Source organism: Mus pahari, chromosome 2 (assembly GCF_900095145.1).
Source record: "Mus pahari chromosome 2, PAHARI_EIJ_v1.1, whole genome shotgun sequence".
NCBI classification, from domain to species: Eukaryota; Metazoa; Chordata; class Mammalia; order Rodentia; family Muridae; genus Mus; species Mus pahari.
This window is the reverse complement of record NC_034591.1, coordinates 14,233,229-14,257,123: the sequence shown is the minus strand read 5'-3', so window position 1 is coordinate 14,257,123 and position 23,895 is coordinate 14,233,229. Positions and strand designations below refer to the sequence as shown.

General features: G+C 36.9%; 1 protein-coding gene and 1 non-coding gene across 6 annotated transcripts in view; one reads left to right on the top strand and one right to left on the bottom strand.

The window, feature by feature from the left end:
- Magi2 (membrane associated guanylate kinase, WW and PDZ domain containing 2) overlaps window positions 1-23,895 on the bottom strand; it is a 1,405,204-nt gene that overhangs the window by 1,117,295 nt on the left and 264,014 nt on the right. The gene's annotated exons all lie outside the window — the stretch shown is intronic.
- LOC115063452 lies at window positions 17,849-17,955 on the top strand. Its single transcript, XR_003843327.1, has one exon. It is a non-coding gene; the product is annotated as a U6 spliceosomal RNA (small nuclear RNA).

The window sequence follows — 23,895 nt, the reverse complement described above, 5'->3', positions numbered from 1 at the left end:
TGTGTGTGTGTGTGTGTGTGTGTGTTTGTGTGAATGTGTGTGCATGCACGTGTGTGTATTTGTACCTGTGTGTGCTTGAGAAAGCATGTGTGTGCCATGATGCAGGTGTGGAGTTCATAAGATAACTTAGAGAAATAAATTCTGTGTTTACAGGCCATCAAGCGTGATCTGTAGTATGTTTGCTTAAGGGGGGCATTTTGTTGGCCCTGTTATTTGATTTTAAGGTTTTTAAAAAATTGGTTATTTTATCTGTTTACATTTCAAATTCCCTTTCCAGGTTTTCCCTCTGCAAACCCCTATCCTATTCCCCCCTTACCCTGTTTCTATGAGGGTGCTCCCACACCCACATACCCACCCCCTACCTCACTGCCCTAGCATTCCTCTACATTGGGGCATCAAATATTCAAAGGACCAAGGGCTGCCCCTCCCATTGATGCCAGATAAGGCCCCATCAGCTCCTGCAGTCCTTCCCCTAACTCCTCCATTTGGGTCCTTGTGCTCTGTCTGATGGTTGGCTGTAAGCATCCACATCTGTATTGGTCAGGATCTGGCAGAGCCTCTCAGGAGACAGCTGTATCAGGCTCCTGTCAGCAAGCACTTCTTGGCATCCACAATAGTGTTTGGGTTTGGTGTCTGCATGTGTGATGGATCCCAAGGAGGGGCAGTCTATGGATGGCCTTTCATTCAGTCTCTGTTCCACTCTTTGTCCCTGTGTTTCCTTTAGACAGGAGCAATGGAAATGTTTGGGTGGCCTTATTCCTCAACCAGAGGGCCATGCCTAATCTCTGGATATGGTATTCTCCCTCCCCTTTATTGGGTATTTCAGCCAATGTCATCCCTGTGGGGTCCTGGGAGGCACTTGCTTTCTCAGCATCTGGGATTTTCTGGTTGGTACCACCTGTTCCCCATCCCCTATTGCTACATATCTTTGTTCAATTTCTTGACCCTCTGTACATTTCCTCCATTTCCTCCCATACCTGATTCTGTCCCTCTTTTTACCCTCACCTTCCTCTGTTATTTGAATATTCATATTCAGAGATCCAATACCACTCAGTAACCCTCAGTAAACATTCATAAAAGCTTCTGCAGTTTTCTATAAGTTATACATATCCCCTGCAATGTGTTTATTCAAAAACTGATTTTCTCTAGTTATACTTTACATAAAAGTTAGAGGACCAGAGTTTAAGCAGCAAATAATTATTCATCACTAAAATTATATTTTAAAGATTTATTTATTTTTAATTTATGTATACTAGTGTTTTGTGTGCATGTACTTACACGTCTACCACAGAGGTTCCCATAAGGCCAGAAGATGACATCAGAGCCCTTGAAATTGGAATTGCACGTTTTTGTGGACCATTCAGTGGGGGTTGAGAACTGAATCCACGTCCTTTGCAAGAGTCTTGAGTGCTTTTCATTGGTTGACCATCTGACCATCAACACTAAAATTAACTTTTTAAATGTCTTTCAGAAAGTAACTTGAAGATCTTATCAGTTCTCAGTATATATTATAAAGCCAAATAGTTAAATATATTTATAGATCATACATTAAAATGTATTTTCATGTTTTAAATAACATTAAACAAAATATTTGATATCTATGGCATATTATCTCTTGAACTTGGAAGATAAATGGTGATTTAATGTCCAATGTTATAAATTCATACAATTAGTGATATCTACTGCATAGCTCACTTAATTCAATAACTCTTGTCTAAGAAGAATAATCATGATTGTAAAATATACCATTGAGATTTTAAAAATTATGCCACTTAGAATATTGAGATTCATCAGCCTACCAGCTAGGATAAGGGATTTGGAGGGAACATTCTGAACAATCTGATCCTTAATTAAAGTAAAACTCCATGAAAGAAAATGAATATTACTTAAAATGAAAATCGAGGGAAGTCATTCATTAGGCAACATTCTTTGTAGCCTGACATTTACATCTTGCAATTATAGAACAATCATTTACAATTCATTTACGGAATGCATGTTCCCAATGTACATCATAAACCATCTTAAGTTTTATGTTTGTTTATCAAGAATAAAATTTGTTAATTTATTGGTTATAGTTGCTGGATGCATTAGCTTACTGGGCTGCAAAAACCACCATAAACAGTGCAGTCAGGAAAAGTGAATTTATTTTCTCATGGTTCTAGAAGTTAGATGTCTTCGCTGGAGAGCTTTGTCTCAGGAGATGCTCAGAAGTCTCTGTTACAGGCTCATTTGCTATCTCCTCAGAGCACCATGGTCCCTATTCTGTGGCATTCTCCCCATGTACCAGACTCTGTTCAAATCTTTTTGGAAAACATCAATTTTAGTGAATTAGGGGTCCAATCCTACTATGACTTTATCTTAAGTAATTACATCTATGATGACTTCATTTCTAAGGCTCTTATTTTAAAGTACAAGGAGCTAGAAATTCAACATGAACTTAGGAAGGCCTCAATGCACCTAAAAATAAAAATTTGGGGTTTTTTTCTAAGAACAAATTAAATTAGAGAAAGTTACCAACTTAATGGAATATTCTCATCTAACACACACACACACACACACACACACACACACACACACATCACTCTCAACTGTTTCATTATTTTTGTGATGTTTTCATTAAGTAAGCACTAATAGTAATTATAAAAAGTAATTCACCTTAATTTTTGCCAACACTACTTAAAAATCACACAGGCTTGTACACCCTTTTTGCTTTCAATGGTATTCCAAACTGCCACCTAGTTTCACAGATTTCCAAATGCCTGGCCACACCTATTTCTGGATACTAACACATGCATTTTGAGGGAAATGTTGGCCTGTCCCAGATGTGTTGTCACACCCCAGCAATGCCCTTTAGACATTAGGGATCAGAGGAGCTCAGATGCAGCTTAGTTATAAGAGTTTCTCTCTACTATGCTCCATAAAAACTGGATCCACTGACAAATGTCTGTCATAGCTGCACGTGAGAAGTAGGTACAGGCAGGAGGCATTCTTAGCTATATAGGGAGTTCAAGGTCAGGCTGCTCTAAATGAGATGCTGTCTAAAAATTAAAATACAACACAGTATTTCAGAGCTTGTTCTGACAACTATTCCCCAGCCATTACAACAAAGTATTCCTGTGCTTCTAAACCACCCAGCTGTATCCAAGCACCAAAATTTTGATACAAATTTAAGGCCAACTGATTTACTCTGTCATATCTGCAAAAGGAGCAGATGGAAGTAGGAAAAAAGTTTTAACCAGAATTATACAATTAAAATGATAAGGGTGGGTTATAGAACATACAATAAAAGTAATAAGCCAGAGAGAGAGCAATAATATGAATTGTAAAACTACATAAAAATAATTCTTTCAGTTTGACACTAGAGACATTCAAATTAATGTTAAGAAATAAACATAGGGTACTACCTATCATCTTTAGTAGCTCGTATATTTTTAAAAACACCAGCATAGGCCCAAAGGCAAGAAACATGACAGCAACTTATCACACAGGTAAACATTCAAAGGATGAATTAAAGTTCTGTTTACTTAATGTGAAAAATATTATATTATTTGCATATGTCTTTTAGAATTGATTCAAAGAAGGCAATAGTCAAAATGAAGAGCATATAGGTTTATAGTACGAGGTAATATGATTGACAATCATTTTATGTAATTTTTCTTGAAAGAAATAAATCAATATGCAAAACTCCATTAATGTAATCCACTATATAAACAAAGGCAAAGAAAAATAACACATGATGCTGAAAAAGCATTTGACAAAATATAATACTCCTTCATACTAAAAGTAGTAGAAAGACCAGGAATTCAAGGCACATACCTAAACATAGTAAAAAGCAATATACAGCAAACTAACAGCAAATATCAAATTAAATGGAGAGATACTTGAAGCAATCCCACTAAAATCAGGGGCAAGACAAGGATGCCCAATCTACATTTATCTATTCAACATATTACTCAAAGTTCTAGCTAGAGCAATAAGACAACAAAAGGAGATCAAGGGAATATGAATTGGCAAAGAAGTCAAGGTATCACTATTTGCAGATGGTATGAGAGTATACATAAGTGACCCCAAAAATTCTACCAGAGAACTTCTACAGCTGATAAACAACTTCAGCAAAGTGGCTAGATATAAAATTAACTCAAACAAATCAGTAGCATTCTTTTACATAAATGATAAATGAGTTGAGAAGGAAAATAGGGACAAAACACCCTTCACAATAGTCAGAAATAATATAAAATACCTGGGGGTAACTCTAACAAAACAAGTGAAATATCAGTATGACAAGAACTTCAAGTCTCTCAAGAATGAAATTGAGGAAAACCTCAGAAAATGGAGAGATCTTCCATGCCCATGGATTGCTAGGTTTAACATAAGAAAAAGCAATCTACAGATTGAATGCAATCCCCATCAAAATTTCAGCTCAATTATTCACATATATAGAAAGAGCAAATCTCAATTTCATATGGAAAAACAAAAAAATAAAGGATAGCAAAAACAATTCTTAATAACGAAAGAACTTCTGGAGGAATCACCATCCCTGACCTCAAGTTGTACTACAGAGCAACAGTGATAAAAACTGCATGGTATTGGTACAAAAGCAGTCTGGTTGATTAATAGAATAGAGTAGAAGATCCAGAAATAAAACCACACAACTTTGGACACTTGATCTTTGACAGAGAAGCCAGAAAATGTAAAATACAAACAAGAAAACATCTTCACTAAATGGTGCAGTTTTAACTAGCAGTCTGTATGAAGAAAAATGAAAATAGATCCATATTTGTCACCTTGTACAAAGCTCAAGTGCAAGTATATCAAGGACCTCAAAATAGAACTAGATACACTGAATCTAATAGAAGAGGAAGTGGGAAAGAACCTTGAAGTCATAGGCAAGGAGAAATTTTCTAAACAGAACTCAAATGGCTCAGGCTCTAAGATCAAGGATTGATGAATGGGGCCTCATGAAACTGGAAAGCTTCTGTAAGTCAAAGGACAGAAGTCAACAGGGCAAATCAGAAACCTACAGATTGGGAAAAAAATCTTCACTAACCCCACATCCAATAGAGGGCTAATATCCAAAATATATAAAGAACTCAAGAAGCTAAAACGCCCCCCCCAAAAAACAGAAAAACCAAACAATCCTATCAAAAAAATGGGGTATAGAACTAAACAGAGAATTCACAACAGAGGAATCTCAATTGGTTGAGAAGCACTTAAATGTTCAAAGTCCTTAGTGATCAGGGAAATGCAAACCAAAATGACCCTGAGATTCTAAACCTTACACCAACCAGAATGGCTAATATCAAAAACTCAGATGACAGCACATATTGGTTAGGATTTGGAGAAAGAGGAACAGTCCTTCCTTTCTGGTAAGATTGCAAACTGGTACTCTGGAAATCAATCTGGAGGTTCTTCAGAAAACTGGAAGGCCCAGCTCTACCACTATTGGGTAAATACCTAAAAGATGACCCACCATAAAACAGGGGCACATGCTCCACTGTGTTCATAGCAGGTTTATCTGTGATAGTCAGAAGCTAGAATCAACAAGATGCCCCACAATGGAAGAGTGGATACAGAAAATGTGGTTCATTTACACAATGGAATACTAGTCAGCTATTAATAATGAGGACATCATTAGGTTTGGTGGCAAATGGATGGAATCAGAAAATATCATCCTGAGTGAAGGGGTGGGAGTGGGGTAGGGACATATTCTTGAAGACAAGCTAAAGGGCCCAAGTGAGGATGCTTTAATCCCACTTGGGAGGGAGAAGAAAGTAATCACAGGGAACAGAGGGAAAGGAGGATTTGCATGGGAGAGGGGAAGAGGAGGGGAAAGGGGGAACATGATCAGGTATATGTGTGTGGGGCGGGGCAAAAGAAGATCCCTGAGGCCACCTGAATGAATGGAAATATGCAGCCTCCTGGGGTGGGAGGTGGGGGGTGGAACCCTGTAGAAAGTACCAGAGACCTGGGAGGTGAGAGACTTTCAGGACTCAAAGGGAGGGACCTTAGATGAAATACCCAACAGTGGGGAGAGGGAACTTGTAGAGTCCGCGTCCAGTAGAAAGACAGGGCTTCATCAAGTAGAGAGATAGGGTTACCATCTCACAGTCAAAAACTCTGACCCAGAATTGTTCCTGTCTAAAAGAACTGCAGGGACAAATATGGAGAAGAGACTGAGGGAAAGGCAGTCCAGTGACCAACCCAACATGGGTTCTATCTTAAAGAGAGGCTCCAAGACCTGACACTATTATTGATGCTTTTGTATGCTTACAGAGAGGAGCCTACCATGTCTGTCCGAAGAGAAGCCCAACAAGCAGCTAACTGAGACAGACACAGGTACTTATATCCACCAATGTACTGAAGTCGGGGACCCCGATGGTTGAATTAGGGAAAGGCTGGAAGAAGCTGAGGAGGAGGGTGACCCCACAGGAAGTCCAGCACTTTCAACTAACCTGGACCCCTGAGATCTGTCACTGAGCCACCATCCAGGCAGCACACATCAGCTGCCCAGAGGCCCCTGACACATAGATAGCAGAGGAGTTTCTCATCTGGCCTCAGTGGTAGATCATGTGCCTAAACCTATGGAGACTTGAGGCCCCAGGGAGTGTGTGTGTGTGTGTGTGTGTGTGTGTGTGTGTGTGTGTGTGTGTGTGAGGTCTGGCAGGGGATGGAGTTTGGGCAGGGGACATCCTCTTTGAGACAAGAGGAAGGAGGAATGAGATGAGGAACTATGGGAGGAAGGGCCAGGAGAGGAGTAATGAAATGAGGACTATAAAAAAAAAAAAAAATCAAAGTAATAAAAAAAGAATGAATCAATCAAAAAACTTTAATAATTAATTTCCTTACATAAAGACACATTTTAGAAAATACCAGAAAGGGTGTTTTAAAAATATAATTATTAGAAAATGTATATATAATAAGTGAGCTTCCTAACACACAAAGATGTCAACTTTTAAATGTACCAAACATTCAAGGAGCTGAAGACTACAGTGTATCCCTCCCACAACACAGGGGGCGGGAACTCTTAGGGTTCGCTGTTAGTGTTCATTTCCTGTGCTAGCTGATACGAGACAGAGTAGTTAAAATAGTCTACAGAGATAAATGCAAGACCAGTCACGAGTCTATCCTTGGACCTTGTGTGGGATCTAAAGCTTCATGTGTTTTAAACTCATTTGTCAGTTTGACTTGGTTTGGATGTAGAGGGCCATTTAAGATATCAAAGCCAGGGGGACCTCTCAGATCTCTGGGGACTCCCCTTGATTGGATAACACTAGCCATTCGTCCTCTTTTGACCACTAGCCATGAAGTGACTCATCCTCCTTTGCCATACATGGTCACCATGATAGTGTGTGCTGCTACAGGCCTATGCAATTGTCAACATGTCACACACAGCAACCTTGAAAACGGAGAACCAAAGCCAAGCTCCCACTTCTGAAATTATGTTTGTTAGGCATTTGTTACAGTACTGGAAAATTGAATAATGCACATTGAATGTGAGCATTTACAATGATGTGCAATGATGGACCTGTCATGTAAAATCTTAAGATATAGATCTAAAATCTTAATGCAATTTTATATGAAAATCAGCACTATGGAGCAGAACTTATATAATTCATATTTATTCTTTGAAAAATTTGCACATGTATACAATGTACAGTGTATATGACCAACATCAATAGGTTCTCTTCTCAGGCATAGAACTTACAACCATGAGTTTTGACTATTTTTTCATAGTAACTAGTATGAATTCTTCTCTATGGAACAGACCTCAAACCTAATCAAGTCAGATCAGTCTTCTATCAGTTAGGGTGCAGTGTTGGATGAAATCGTTCATGTCTTTTTTCCTCTAGCTACCTGAAGAGGATACCTTTTTGCATACAAAACATGGCCAACATGATCACTTAGTTCCTCATAAATACAAGACTGATTTTTTTTTTTTGTCTTACAGGGAAAGTCTGTGGTGGTCTTTTGCAATAGATTCTTATCATTTGGTTATGGGGGATCCAAAGACATAATAGTCAATATTATTTCATATCAAGTAAAGGTACATATATAAATGTCTATGTATGTCATATGCATTCTAGATTATAATATAGATATGCTTCTTTACTACAAGCTGTAATAAAATGTTGAATTTCAGTGAATTATATGTGGCTAAGGTAATTAGTTACCTTTCTGGTGAATAAGATGACACAGTAAAAATGTTTCAAAAATTTAAACAAAATTACTATAGCAAACTTACATGCATATTCCAGCTTTGAAAGTATAGTTGAAGTTTTTAAATGTTAATCACAAAGAGCAGGTATTGCTTACTTGAATTCTCACCACTCAGTTCTATAGTACAGAAACTGTGAAAGAATGAAGGAACCTAGCAAAGGGGGATATGCCAGTGCAACACAATATCCTCAATGTATAGACAGGACTTACATATCAATTTTACATGTACTGATTCTATAACTACAGATTGATCCTTGCGGAACAGAGGCATGGAATTGGATTGAAGTGTTTACATTCACTAAAAATATAAAAACAAAACAACAGACAACAATGAAGTCATCCTTTTCTTATCAAATTTTATAAGAGATGATGATAGAGATAGAAATGTTATTGGAGGTGATGTAAATTGATACATATCATTTAATTCTCCTGTTCAGCAATGTGTCCAGGACCTAAAATGTTATTTTTTGACCCAGTTATTCCATTTTATACAATTTCTCCAAACAGGAATAGTTTGAAATATGCACCCTAGTTCAGCTATTCTTATTATTTCTTATAATGATGCTAATTATATGCTCTGTACACTCTTAAGTAGAGCGACCTGCAGTAAATGCATGTTGTCATTTGAATACATTTTAATGGAAAAGGAAAAAAAAGAAACCCAGTCTAAAACCAAAATAAGCTAAATCAAGACTTTCTACTTTTAAGTAGGGAGAGATGATTGGAAGAAAGTCAGAAAACAGTGATTTTTCTTGGAAATGGCAGAGAGGGTGGTTAATTTAAGTTTTCGTCTTTATATTTATTTCTCCATTTGTCCCCATCCTTTCAATAAGTGAATAATCTTTCTCTAACACAAGAGTTCCACTTACTTTGAAACCATCCCAACTCCCTGCTGCCCCTCTGATTCTGCCATACTGTGCTTCTCCCAGAGGAGATTAGGATGGCTTCAAATCCACACATTCCTTTGTTTTCCTTATCTAAATTGGGTCTCTGAAAAATGAAAGCCTGGAGGTGTTGTAAACTGTTCATTTAAGTACAATTAAGCTCAAGTCGCTTTTGTGCTTAGATATTTTTTTTTTATGTAAACCTAGGAGGTAGAATTCATTTCTAGTGTTTTCATTCATCTCCTGCCTTACCTGTTGAGAACCAGAATTTGCAGGAGCTAACAAATCTGCTAAGATAATAGCTTCCCATTAAACACGAATTAATAAATTAATCCTGTGGAAGATAACAAATCTTGCAACATAAATGCAAATGTTATCATCCCTTCAGCTTTAGCATAAGGTATGCTGAGTACTTTATATTACAAATGAATGTAATGGACACAAAGGAGTTGCAGTCTAACAACCCTTTAAAGAACTGGGGTGTTAGCAAAGACTGTTAATCTCGCCCAGGGTCTCAACTGACCTTGGAACAGCCCATACCAAGTGGCAGACTCAGATGGGAAAAATAAAGTCTTTGTCTTTGCAGGCTGATGTAGGAGAGCACCCTGAAAGGGCCACCTTTTGGGGTTGGGTCTGCACAGCAGTTAGAGGTTTCTTTCTGTTGTCTCATACCTTCTGTTCTACAAATCTTGGCGTGGGAGACCCACTTGAAGTAAATCTCATGTCAGGTAAACACAGAGAACCAGCCTAATGTGAAACACAGAGAACCAGCCTAATGTGAAACACAGAGAACCAGCCTAATGTGAAACAGTGAATCAGGTGAGCTGGTGGTCTAATTAATTTTTTAATGTCATAAGTAATGAATAAAATTGTAGAATTAGAGATAGTTATAATAATGGGAAACACCCAAATCATTACCTCAAAGCATTATAGGCTGTGTAACTACATTATTGGTTATCATTATTAAAGGCCATTAATTTATACAATTTTATAATATATTATAGTCCATATTCATGAGAATTTGAATATAATTAAATTTGAAATATTTTTGTGAGACTATTCTAAACAGAAACACCTTTTTTCTATTGCAAGCTATTTAAGAATTTCACCTTTAGTGATCTGAAGCAAACAGCTGATTCTGGCCCCTGCTCTGATCCTCCTGTGGCAAACAAGATCATACAAGATTAGCAAACTAAACCTTGACACTGACACTTCTCACAGTGTTTAAAGTGTTGTAGAAACAGCAGTTAAGAATTGCTAACCCAGAGACCCCAATGGAGGAGCTAGAGAAATTACCCAAGGAACTGAAGGGGTCTGCAACCCTATAGGTGAAACAACAATATGAACTAATCAGTAGCCCCTGAGCTCGTGTCTCTAGCTGCATATATAGCAGAAGATGGCCTAGTCAGCCATCATTGGGAAGAGATGCCCCTTGGTCTTGTAAACTTTATATGCCCCATACAGGGGAACACCAGGGCCAAGAAGTGGGAGTAGATGAGCAGGGGAGCAGGGTGGGGGCAGGGTATAGGGGACATTCGGGATAGCATTTGAAATGTAAATGAAGAAAATATCTAATAAAATAAGTTAAAAAAAAAAAGAATTGCTAACTCAACCTGCTGGTCTTTGAACTGAAGCTCTTTGCTGCCCTCTGTAGACAATTCAATGTGAAAATGGCAAAGTCCTTAACACATAAACCATTCATTTTTTTTTTTTTTTAGATATGATACATTTGCTCTGAGATACTTAACTAAACAATGAACTAAACAGAAGATCTCTTAGTCAGCAGGGCTTAGAAATTATTTTCTGTGATCTTAATTTTATTATGTTAATAAATTCCCATATTTTAAAATCATTGCACCAAAATAAGCTCCATATTTGAAAACACTGGGAGTGTAAAAATATAGCAAATACATGTGTGCACACGTGTGTGCCCTGAAGAATCAGCAGTTTTAATTTTTTGAATTTTTAATCATTATATGTATTTTAACCATGCTTGCAGAGTAAAATACTCTAGACATTAATATGCACAAATCATTTTATAATAAAATGAAGAAAATCTAGGAAACAAATAAGAAATAAACAAATGGGATTTCATTAAACATCTTTTCCATAAAACCACAAAAATTAAGAAACAATGTAGAATGAGAAAGGTATTTATAAGCTAGACATCTGAACAGGTTTTATAGAAAAGAAAGCAGTGATTAGCAAATAAAACCAAAGCAAAACATGTACACACATTCACGCAAGCATGTGCACACACACACACACACACACACACACACACACACACATACACAGAGAAAATGGGCAAGGTACTCTAGCTAACTTGTCTTAAAAAGAAGATGTAGAAATGTCTGCCAAGTGTGATATCACAAGTGCTTATTAGTCGAAATAATTAGAGGGATGCATATCAAGCCACCATAAAATACAATCTCACCCTAATCCAAATGGCTATTACAACATTTTGAAGAGTGAACAACTGCTTCGCACTGCTGATGGGAATGTACACTAGGAAGGCTTTAAGGAAAGCAACTAAAAAATGTAACTGCTGGCTGATAAAAAAAAAAAAAAATCCCCAGGACGGAGCATTTATTTAGAGAAAAGGGAATTAGGATGTCAGAGAGATAGCTCCATTTCTGCATTTATCCTAGCAGTATTCACAAAAGCAATGAAATGGAAACAATGTAAATGTCCATCAATTAGTGAATACTTAAGGAAAATATCTTCCATCTACTGCAATGCAAGGCTACTGAGCCATAAAACAAATGGAATCTTTCCTTTGCAGCAGCATGGGTGAAGGTGGAAGATGTCACTTAAGTGAGACAAGTAAGACACCAGAAGTCACAAATGCTGTGTCTCTGTACAGGTGTGGAAGCTACGTAAGGAGATGCAGTGTAGAAAAGTGGTGATCAGACATTAGGAAAGGGGAAAAGGCAGGTGAACACACAGGATTATTATATGGATATTATATATATATATATAATATATATGTTATAATGACATAACATATAACAACATATATAATATATGGAAGGAATATATCAGAATAATATATTTAGCTGTTCTTTATAATGCTTCATTTTAAATATCAAATACCCAAAAACATAGTTTGTAGGAACTTAATTGCAAAGACATAAATATTTGAAGTGATAGACATGTCACAAACCTGATGTGATCACTACATAGAGCATGCTTGTATTGTACTGTAACCCATAAATATTAATAGCCATGTGTCAAATCAAATTAAAAAATCTTTAAGAGTCATATAACTTATAGTAGAACTATTCTGTGACTAAAAATAAAAGCTAGTGGTTGTAGTTTCACTTAATCATCTTCCTTGCCTTTGATATGATGCTCATGTCTGCTTCCTTGTTGCCTTCTAGGAAAAGAATAACTCCATATTGCAATTGAGAAATCTCTGTGGACACTGAGAAGCTATAGGTATGGTGGGAAGGATGGAAGAATCATAATATAATAATGGCAGCTAACAGCTGAGTGCTTACCCTGTGCAATCCATGGTGCACATATTTCACATAAGCTACTACTCAATCTTGCTAAACATTGCAAGCTCTTTGAATTTGTCAATCTTGCCATTTTGTTGAGAATGGCATTCTCTGAAATTTGATCAGAATGTATCTATTTCTACAAATTAGGAAGATCTACATTTTATTATAAAGAGAAAAAGCTTGTTTACATCTCATACTCATTATCCCAGTGAGATGCCTGCACTTTAAACTTATGTCTGCTTTTTTTAAAAAGACCATGCGACTAGGAACATTTCCCAAGAGAGAGTTAACTGGTAATTATTGCTCCTAAATATCAGAGTGCCTTCTATTACTTTGTCAAAATGATGTTATACCATTTCGCAAAAAATCAATTCCTGGAAGTCTCTTATTCCTGACTTTGATTAATGCTACTAAGTCTCTCTGTTCTTAACACAATTCATTTTTAGCTATGCATTGGTTAAGGGGAACTCACTTGGTTTTCAACTTTATGTGCTGATTTATTCTGAGATGCAACACTTAATAAATTGTCATTTTCAGGTAGTAAGAGCAGAACATCTGACGAGTGATGCTGATGGGATTGAAAGTCAAGCTAAACAGACTGAAGAACCAAATAGGTATCAGAGATTTCAAATTGTTTTGGTCAATGAAAATTGGAAAATTGTGTTTGATGAATGAAAATACAAAACATCTAAATGAAGATAGATTTGGTATGCTTAAAAGAAGACTATTTCAGAATGCTGTCAAATCCCACAGAGTACCACTGCCATCATTGTTTGCTAAAATCATCATCAAGCTACTTTGGCAAATCTTTTGGATGTGTTACCTTTATGTGATCACAGACTTATTCTGATCCTGGCTCTCCGCTATACCCACTGTCAGCACAGACAAAGTTCATACCCTCTCTGTGTGGTTTAGGTCCAGGGTACCATTTAGGGACAGATTTGCAATACTGTTTGACTTTTTTCTCTGCCCATTCTTTTATTCCACTCTGAAAATATTAAACCACAGAAGGAAGAGAAAGCACCTTCATAGTATGAGAGAAATATGTCTAGAAGGATGTCATTTTGTAAAATATTAAATGATCAAGCAGTTCACATGCATGTATTTTAAAAATTTGTTTTTTAAAATTTTATTTGTGTGTAAGAAAACATTTTACTATTTGTGCCTGATCAAAGTTAACTTACAGGATGAAAAATGGAGGAGGGTAACTTTGATTTAGTTTATATTAAGGTTGAAATTTATAATAAGATAGCTAGTTTGCTGGTAAATCTTAAAGGGTTTATGCATAGCAATGTATGTATATATGTTTTACAGAAAGAAATGCCAGGGTCCTGATTAGCTACCTTTTCTCCCTTCCTGAGCCCCAGGGCAGTGGTAGCATTTGCTTTTCTTGAAAGATATTCCTAGCCCAATGCTTATGTTATATTTTCAGATTGATGTATTTTCCTATTATTAAATACAGTGAATAGGAATTAGAGTGACATTTCACTTCCTATCCTCATCCCCAGGGAGACAAGTTCATGCTCATGGTACTCTGACATACACCCTAGTAAAGTCCTTTCTATCTGTTGGAGAATTTTTGGGAGTTTCTTTGAAAAATAATAAATAAAATGGAATGTTCTATAACCCCAATTACAGAGAAGTCAGGACACTGTATTTTTTGGACCCTTGATGTCTACTTCTCCACACAGTGTTATCTTAGTATCTGTAGCTATTAGGACACAGGCATCGCCCCAATACTTGGTGATGGTCTAATTGCTTAGTTTTATGGAGTTTCATTAGTTTACTCCTTGATCAGTGAGTATTAGAATTATTTTCTCAGGAAAGTCTTTCTATGCAATTTCATTTAAGTATTTGGTAAAAATTTAAATATTACACCAAATTTTAAATGAAATTAAAAAATAGAGATTTCAAAAAACTATGCATATTCTGAAAAATCTCAGTCAGAATCCCACCTAGGGAGCAGAGACACCCAAAATCTGGATGCTGGAGATTCTGATTTTCAGGGGCACGTTAATGGTTAATGGCTTTTCCATTCAGGGAATTTCCCTGCATCCAGGATAGCTTTTCCTATGGACCAGCCTCTGGCCAGCATCTGTGTGAGGAAGCATCTAATGGTCCAAGCCTGTGTTTTCTACTGAGACAACTGTTGGATCTGCAGGGCGTCGGCTTTATTATATGTTTCAGAACTTTTTGGCAGATTCATCTCTATTCTCAGTTCGGAGTGTGTGGGCAGCTCCCTGCCACTCTCAGTTCCCTATGGTTGTTGTCCAAGAGCACATTCCCTAACATTTCTATAGGACATGGTCTCTCTCATATTAAAGCTTCAGAGTGGGCCATTTAAATTCAGGTGTTTAAATAGATTTAGTCTGAAGTTAGCAAGACTGAGGTTGACCTGATTACAGAGTTGATGATTTTAGTCAGCATTTTAAACATGTTGATATTTTGATCTTCCTATCTTATTTTTGAAAACACATGTGTTATTTTAGTTTAGTTTTTCATTGTGTGTTATTGAGGAATAATTTATTTAGTGAAACTCAGCATTTTAGTGAGCAGGTATACCATGACTGGAACTATCATGTAACAATAATCACAAAGTACAAAAGGCTTATATTACACACACACACACACACACACACACACACACACACACGGATAGACAAATTTGTTTGTGTGTTCTTGTCAAACAATGTGTACACATTTCTTGGCACTTTCTATGGTGTTGGGGATTGAACCTGGGACCTTTTGTATGCTAGCCAAGCACTCAGCTACTGAGCCATAGTTCCAGCCCTCCACATGTTAAAAATTGTGATTCTAAGCTTATTTTCAAAGCATATATTTTTAGAATAGTTTTCCCACTCTGCAGCAACACTTTAATTTTCTTAAGAATGCTTTCAAAGGAGTCTCGCATTATTTCTAAAAACAAACAAAAGAAAACAAACAAACAAAACTAAAATATTTTACCCGCCTGATTCCTGTAGCACTATTTAAGGTACAGGTAAGATCGAAGAAATTCCCGTAATTGCCAAAGGATGAGTTAATACATCATTTGGCATGTAAAGACACTCTAGCACTACCTGTACTTTTAAAAGAAGGGAATTTTGTGGTTTGTAACAAGAGGGAAAACCAACCTTGGAGGACAGAATCTTATGTTAAATAAGCCAGGTGCAACAGAACACTTAGTTGTAGAATATAAAGAAGGCAAACACCCCCAAGTAGAGAGAGAGAGGGGACAGTGTTTACCGGAGATGGGAGGTGAGAGAAGGGGGGGGGGATGGCAAGACACAAGCTAAAGAGTACCAGGTTTCAGTAAGCAGGGAGAAGTCTACAACCTCTATTACCCAGGAGGTGACCACAGTTGAGAACAACGAACTGTGCATTCCAAAACTGGCAAAAGAATATATTTAGTTTCTAATTGGAAAGGCTTACCTGAGGGGGTAGACATGCTATTTAGCTTGATATAAATATTTTCACTATATACATAGGATGAAAGTATCTCATTATACCCTGTGGAATTTATGGAGTGAATATTTTGTCACTTAGTTTAAAATTTAAAAGAATCTAAAAACTTGACTTGGATATTTTCATTATGCTAACTATACAGCTCTCTACCGTCACTGAGAGTAGAGCATAAAAACATACAAAATAACTCTGGCTTTTGGTGGATTAACCTCTAAGAGACAAACAACACAACTTATTTGTTTCCCATGAGTTTATTCTAATAGTCATAAAACAAAAGATGTTTTATTTCCAGTCTTTCACAAACTGAAGTGAGCACTAACCACATGTTGATTTCACTCTTGTTGAGACACTTTCGCTACAGTTGAGGTGACAGATCAGGTGTCCTTTGTTCCTTCTCTCTGGTGCCATTGTGGTTTTTGCTTTATCCTTCAACAGAAGTGAAACTTGGATCTATGTTGGAGACCCAAGTGAAAATTCAAAATATCTTATCCCAGATACTTATCACGTTTCAAAAATAAAAAAAATATGGTAATAAACTTAGTAGAATTTATCAAGAAAGAATATAGCCATGATGAAGAGACAATATTTAAAGGTATGGCAGCTCATGAGAGGAGAATGATCTTGAATTATCCAGCCATGCAGATGTTGCTGAATTTGAGTTTGGGCCCAGCTTTGCTGATGAGTAATTAGAAAAAGTCTTATTGTCTCTCTGCTTTTCTGAGTAGAGAATCTTAGAAATTAACTCTGTGGAGGAATGATGAAATCAAAAGTTTCTGACATTTCCAGAAGGAGACGGCTTTTTGGATTCCAGCAAAGTCCACTGGCTTCCATTCAGATGAATGAGATTTCATATTCCTGTTTGAGAATAATAAACTATGAGACAAGATTAGTTTTACAAGTTTTTATTGTAAAAACTTTCCAACATATTGAAACACATGTAGCTATGCTCTCATCAGGAGATGATGATGGTAGCAAGGGATGCCTGGACCCTGGCAGGCCACTGCCGCCAGCACCACCTTTCTTTACAATAGAGTTGGGTACCAAATCAAGATATTTTTAGCTAACAACAGCCTATTATATAGCTAGTACCCAATGATGTTTTCTAAAGGAATCAAATAATTGATAAATGAGTTATTCTCCATTAATCCAATTCATTGAGGTTTCCAGAAACAATAGTCTTCCTGTGAGAAAATATGAATATTATATATGGTAGACATGAGAATGGAAAATTATTCAGAAAACTCTATCCCATGGAATCATGTTCAAGGGTCAAGACCTCAAAGACAAACTAGGCTGTTTTTCTGAATTCTTGCTAAACAAGATAGAATCATGCTAACAGAACCTCCTAAAGGGAGCAAAGAGCAGGGAACACTGCTGCGTGCTCATTGCTGGTGAAATTAAAATGATCAGGGCTGAGTTCCCTGTGAGGTCTGCCTGCTTAGAAATCAGTATGCACCTGAAGACACTTTGCATGCATGAGCTGAAAGTCTTGAAAGTATGCCATTCTGTAGAAAGGCTAGATCAAAATCAACGCAATTTTTTCTCTTTTGGTCATGAATTTCATGTTTTAATCACTGGAAAGAGAGGCCCCTTGGTCTTGCAAACTTTATATGCCCCAGTACAGGGGAACACCAGGGCCAAGAAGAGGGAGTGGGTGGGTAGGAGGTGGGGGGGTTATAGAGGATGTTGGGGATACCATTTAAAATGTAAATGAAGTAAATACCTAATAAAAATTGGAAAAAAATAAACTTAAAAATACAATTAAAAAAAATCTCTGCAGAGCTCACTTCAGCAGCACATATAAGAAGATTGGAATGGTGCCAAGAAGGTTAGCACAGCCCCTGTACAAGGACAAAATGAAAATTTGTGAAGTTCCATCTATTGTGGCCACCAGAAGTTCCCAACTCAGGTGGAGAGCCCCCTGCTCAACCACAGGCTACACAGGCCAGAAGATTAGAGAGGAAACAGAAACCAATGAATAAAATACCCACCCAACAAAGACACCTAGACCAATAATAGTGAACCCATACTAAGATGTCTGAATGCCAGTGAAGAGCAAAACAACAATATCAAGGGCAATATATCACCAACAGAGCATAGACCTAGTACCATAGCAAGTCTTCAGTAATCCAAAACCACTGGAGCAACAGAAGACCTTAAAACCAACTCTATGAAGCTGATAAGATTCTTAAAGAAGAAATGAAAAAATCCATAAAAAAAAAAAATCAAAGAAAGGCCAGGCATGGTGGCACAGTCTTTTAATTCCATCCCTCAGGAGGGAGAAGCAGGCTGTCCTCTGTGAGCTCAAGGCCAGACTGCTCTACAGAGAGAGTTCCAGCTCTGCAAGGGCTACACAGAGAAACCCTGTCTCAAACAAACAAAGAAACGCAAAACAAACAAAACAGCAACAAAACCAAAACAAAAAACAAAAAATATAGCCCCAAACATACAAAAACAAAGAAAGTAAAGCAACAAAAACAACACCCACAAAAAAACAACAAAAACAAATCTTAAAGGCCCAAAAAAGGAAAGGACAAACAAAATTTTGAAGGAAATGAATAAAGCTCTCAGTGAAATTTAGAAAAACAAACAGTTGAAAGAAATGACTATAAATGTTTGAGACAATACAAACTAAAGGAATTCTGGAAATGGAAAATCTAGAGATATGAACAAGAATTATAGATGCGAGCATCACCAATGGAATGCAAAAGATGAGAGCATCCCAGGCACAGGAGAACATTTGCTATAAGAAATATACACACTGGTCAAAAAAAAAAAAATGTTAAATCTGAGAACTGCTGACACAAAAAAATCCAGGAAATCTGGGACACTGTTAAAAAACCAAGTCTAAGAATAACAGGAAGGAGAATAATCACTGCTCAAAGGCCCAGAAAATATTTACAACAAAATCACAGAAGGAAACTATTCTAACCTAAAGAAAGAGATAACTATCAAAGTACATGAAGCTTACAGAATACCAGAGACTGGAACAGAAAAGAAAGTCTTCTTATCACATAAGAAATATACAGAACCAGGAAGGAATGTTAAAGCAGCTAGGAGAGAAGATGAAGCAACATATAAAGGTATACCTATAAGAATTACATCAGACTTCTCAACTGAGACTCTAAGAGTCAGAACAACCAGCACAGATGTCCTGCAGACTCGAAGAGAGTGTACGGCATCTATCTGAGTACACTGACACTGAGAAATAATAAGGACCGATGACTGTCAGTTCCTGTTATGTTGTTGTTGTTGTTGATGATGATGGTGGTGTGTTTGTGTGTGTGTGTGTGTGTGTGTGTGTGTGTTTGTCCTGTCTTTTGATTTTCATGGTGTAAGATTATTTAGTATCTCTTAATGTCAATTGATACAGATTCCAGCCCAAACTACAATACACAGGAAACTTTCAATTATTATAGATGGAAAAAAGATATTACATGAGAAAATCGAATTCATAGAATATATATCTACAAATCCAGCCAGTATAAAGAATGCTCCAACTTAAGGAAACCTACACACGTGAAAACCCAGGAAATAATCTCACACCAGCAAAACTAAAAGAAGGGAAGCACATATAGCCCCCTGACTTCATGATTGACTTGGTATGCAGAACTTAAGGATGCAGGCCAGGATTCTGATTCATCATATCATGATAGGAAAAGTGGGAAGATCTTAACTATTAAACCATCTTTGCATTTATAAAAAATAAAAGAAAGAGAAACCCCATTTTACCATTACTATTAATAGATTGTTAGTTTTTCAGATTTAAATCATTAATTAAAATCTCAACATCTAGCCGGGCGTGGTGGCACACGCCTTTATTCCTAGCACTTGGGAGGCAGAGGCAGGTGGATTTCTGAGTTCGAGGCCCGCCTGGTCTACAGAGTGAGTTCCAGGACAGCCAAGGCTACACAGAGAAACCCTGTCTCAAAAAACCAACCAACCAAAAAAAAAATCTCAACATCTGTCATGTCTACCTATCTGTCACCTATAAGAAATGAATTGCAGTATATTCTCCTGAAGATCCACTCCTTGATAAATCTTAGCTAGCATGGACAACTACTGTGAAAATGTTAAACTAAGTTGTTAAGGAAACAGGTTCACTGGTTCTTATCTCAAGAACTGACTAGGAATGTAGATGTCTATCATAGTTTTAGAAATGCTATTCAGTCCAGTTTTAAAGCATCCATCTTGAACATTAATTAGTTTTAGTAAAGTCCAGGATTTTTAAAAAACCTTTCTGATAGGTCTTCATTCTCTGCAAAATGCAACTAAAACGTAGCCTTCTATTATTAGTCTGGTAATAAGGTTTCAATTTAGTTTTTTTTTTTTTTTTTGCTTGTGCTTTATGTCCTCTAACTCTTGCTACTCAAGCAAGAACACTTAATTGACATTACTGACATTGTCTGCCAGCTTATTAAAGTAATGGAATTTCAGGCCCCATTCTACATCTACTAAACCAGAAGTCTCCATTTTATACAAGAGCCCCAGTAGATGATATGCATACTACAAGAAGCTAGAGTCTCTAGGATAGCATGTCATATGACAGCTACCCACTGTTGTCAACCTGAAGTCCAACTATTACAATCTGCCAATTGTATCTCTCACTGTCTGAATATGTAGGCCATTATGAATTTATTTTTACATTATATTTCAACTGGTTATATTTTAACGTAAGAAATTAATGATTTAAAATTAACTTACTGAGATGCTCTATTTAGCTCAAAGAATTGATTTGAACACAACTACTTTTCCTAACACATATTAACGTAATTTCTACACAAAGAAATTATTATGTCTTCTCTTATAAATTGTTTTCTGAATGCCTGTTTGTGTGTGCTATCTTTATTTTATACTTTGAGGTAGTTAGTATATCAGACTTATTAAGCCTATTTCTAGATATCTTGATACTCTTGAAATAATGATTCCTGTATGAATTCTGAATGTTCACAACAAAGAAATGCTCAATATGCGTCAGTTGAATGAGTGTGTGTGTGTGTGTGTGTGTGTGTGGACAGAAACAGAGCCACCATGGTAGAAGTCCCAGTCCTTATTGAAACAATCATTGTGTTTCAATGCATCACAAGAATGCATTGTGTTTTGAACTTTGTAAGAGGCATGTCTAAAACATACTTGAATTCCATGTGCCAAACCTTTACTTGTGGTGATGGCATTTTTGCTGTGAGACATGACCCATATTTTCAAATAAACAGCATAAATACAGTTAACATTTTAGGCAATTTAAAAGAATGGGTTATTTGCAATATTATTTCCAATATTTACGTGACTCAATGAAGTGACTCCGTAACTGGTCCTGAAGAAGGGCTATTTCATTCTCTGTAGATGCCTCCTCTAGCCAACACCATCCTTAGCATCCTTACTGCTTATCAGGAGGAGCAGCCACAAGCACCCTTTCCATAGTGCCCCATTTAATCATGACCACACCCCTGGCAATTAAGTCTTACTACCTATTCAGTAATACATTAATTAAAATGAATTTTCTGTCCATCCCTTGTCCAGAAAGTATGACATGATATTTAGCCATTCTTCCAGACTGTGCCATTCATTGCATTAACAAAGTCTATCCATCTATGGCCTCCACAAATCTTGTGTATTTTCAAGTTGGACAAAGAGGCACTGTTCTTGGTTCCTAAGCTGTAATGTCCTGTCCTTTCTTTAGAAGGTTGTAAAAATGTGTTATACTTTGTCTCCTGCTGCTAATAGTGTGCCCATCTGTTCTGCAATAAATCAGGTGGTTAGTGTCCCCTGCTTACAGACAAATATGCCACCAGATTCCATAATATGGACTGAAACATAATGACTCAAATATTGAACTACACAGAACTATTGTCTCACCTTTTATTTAGGATCTTAATTCAAAGTCTCTGGAACATAACTCTTAGTAGGGACAGCATCAATGCAGCACACATCGGATGTCTTTAAGTCTTAGTACTAAAATGTTCACAAAGCATTGGTGTTTTCTACAACAATAAAACTCATCACTTTCTAAATAGTTGTTTCAATTAAAAGCAACAGTAAGCAATGGCCTCAAACTACATATTCTATGTTTATATCAAAGCTTGAATGTATTGATTAATTTTAATCTGTGGTTGTTTTAAATTTTTCATTCATTTACTTTTTTTTCCTGAGGGTGACCTTGTGAGGATTATTGTGCTTGTACATTCCCAGGTATTGGAGAACGCTTACAAAGGTGAGATAGAAACATCTATCTCTGCCCTCATAGAGAATAGGAGGGAGGGTGGAAACAACTCTAAGGTAGGGTTTCCTTGTAAAACACCACCTGTGGCAGGTGATCGTGGCAGAATGTGTGTGGGCTTTCAATGCATGCATTTCCCTAGAGACTCAGTCCCAGGAAGGCTTTATTTAAACGATATGATAAAAATGCCTTGAGGTATTAATTTTATTTTTGAGTTTGTGGTTTATAATTTTAAATGAGATGGGGCAATGCAACATGGGCATAAGATGAGAAGAAAAGTCTCACACGGGTATGCATAAGCTCTCTTGTGCTGCCCCACTGACATATAGTGATGCCTCACAAAAACACAACTTTAGTAATCCAAAGGACTGTGGGAGTTTAGCAGGATTAAGTATAGTATAGTATATAGTATAGTGTATAGTATATAGTGTATAGCGTGTGGTTTATGGTATATAGTATATAGTACATTACAGTATAGTTATAATATAAATATAGGTAACTTACTACTATCACTATGCCAGAGTAAGTAGGGATGTGCATGGTCCAGACAAGTTATATTTTCTATATGAAACAAATATGTTTAAAAGAAGAAAGAATAATGGCATCCAAGGGAACATGAATGTCCCAGGAACCTTCTCATCGACTTTGTCAGTCACACAACCTCCCTTCAGTAGCCAGCCAGTCACTTTTGCTTTTGATAAGAAAAGAGAGAATGAAATCCAGTGCTGTTTTTCCCTCAGGATTTTAGTCACTGTAGCAAAGCAAAGATAAAGACTGTTGGAAGACGAATGTGCAAGAAGAACTGCTAGAATGTGTATAAAATCCCATTGTTCTGAAAAGAATAAAAATCATAAGGATACATACTCCACATTCCAAGCTGTAATTGTAGTGATTCTACATATGTGTCAAACGTTCCTATGTATGTAATTAAAGCTGACAGTATAATAAGGAAAGATGAACGGGAAAGGAAAGATGATTTGTATTTAGAATTATTATTATTATTGTTTTCTTACTCGGGGTGGCATTAAATAACATGTAAAGACAGTCTGCAACATTAAGAAGAATGCAGAGCTTGTGTGTCATTCTTTTTGAGGTCTCTACCTCATCCTGCTTCTTAAAAAACAGCTGCCACAAATTTTTTTTCATGGAACAAATTATACAGCTGTTCTTAGCTATGTTGTTATATTAGAGGTTTATCATTTGTATGTAGACTATATTTTCTAATATACAAATGTCTTGGGGTTTGCATTTCAGTAAAATGGAACTGTATGTTCATTCTGAAGATATAACTAATTTGCTTTCTTTTCTCTTCCTTCCTTTCTTCCTTCCTCCTTCCCTCCCTGTCTCCATTCCTCCCTCCCTGTCTCCATCCCTCCCTCCCTCCTTGTCTTCCTCTGTCCCTGTCTCCCTCTGTCTGTCTGTCTGTCTGTCTCTCTCTCTCTCTCCATCCCCCTCTCTGTCTGTCTGTCTCTGTCTGTCTGTCTCTGAGTGTGTGTCTCTCACTGTCTCTCTCCCTTCCTCTCTCTCTGTCTCTGTCTCTGTCTCTGTCTCTGTCTCTCTCTCTCTCTCTCCCTGTCTCTCTGTCTCTCTGTCTCTCTCTGTCTCTGTC